Here is a 1,173-nt window from a genome sequence, read left to right on the forward strand (position 1 = left end):
CCCGCCACTTTTTTTCAGTCGAACCTTCCACAGAGATAAACTATTCCGTTCTTCCTATTGGCTGGCTAAAGCTTCACCAGTTGATGGCTCGCATTGGCACTTAATTGGCCGCGCTGTTGCTCCCCGGAGCCGGAGTTTCCCGCGATTGGCTGTTACCTGTGACGTCACCGCGGGAAGTTCTCTTTTTTTTTCTCCATAGAAGTAGACTTGGGATAAAGTTGTGTGGAAGACGTGTGGGGTATTGTATAGTGTGTGTCGGAGAGATTGCAGAGAAGGTGAGTACTGGTCGTATTGGGTGTAATAGAACATTTCATGAATTCTATTAGGCAGGTATTTCATATATCTGCCCTGACATTTGTGTATTACTCTCTGTTAGGTGTTTATTTACTATACCTGATAAAACACACACATATAGTGTATCTGTATAGATATATAATGATATATATTATGATATATATATACAGTGCTCAACCCAGAAATGTTTTTATTCCGTGCAGGAAGAAGCTGTAGGCGGGTGGCCACCCGTGTATTGTGACCCAACTCTTCAGTAAGCACCCAAAAACATCTGGGTGATTTCTGAATGGTGCCGGGTGGTGCGCCCAGCTAAAAGGGGCTGGGGAGAACACTGATATATGTATTATATTTATATATATTAAACACTGTACACCCCCTTATATGGACCCCCTATACTGTACTCCTTGCTCAGTTGGGGGTCCATCCTTTACTATACACCCCCTGTACACTATATATATATATAATTAGTATTAGTCAACCTTGGAATATTAGGAGCCTCTGACATTCCCAATGTGCCCAATAAGTAGCCATAGTATCCGGTCCGAGACTGAACATGCTACATAATATTCATATGTTCTACATACATTGAGATAGATAGATAACCGATAGATGGATAGAATATATTTATATTGATAGATACATACATACCTACATACAAAAATAATATATAGATAATAAATAGATAACAGATAAATAGATAGATAGATAACAAATGGATAGAATATATATATATATATATATATTGATAGATAAATACATACATAATAGATAGGTAACAGATAGATAGATAGATACATAGACAGATAGAATATATAATTTATAGATAGATAGATAGAATATATTTATATATATTAGATACATACATACAAAATAAATAGA

The sequence above is a fragment of the Pyxicephalus adspersus genome, chromosome 2, assembly GCF_032062135.1.
Source record: "Pyxicephalus adspersus chromosome 2, UCB_Pads_2.0, whole genome shotgun sequence".
Lineage (NCBI taxonomy): Eukaryota > Metazoa > Chordata > Amphibia > Anura > Pyxicephalidae > Pyxicephalus > Pyxicephalus adspersus.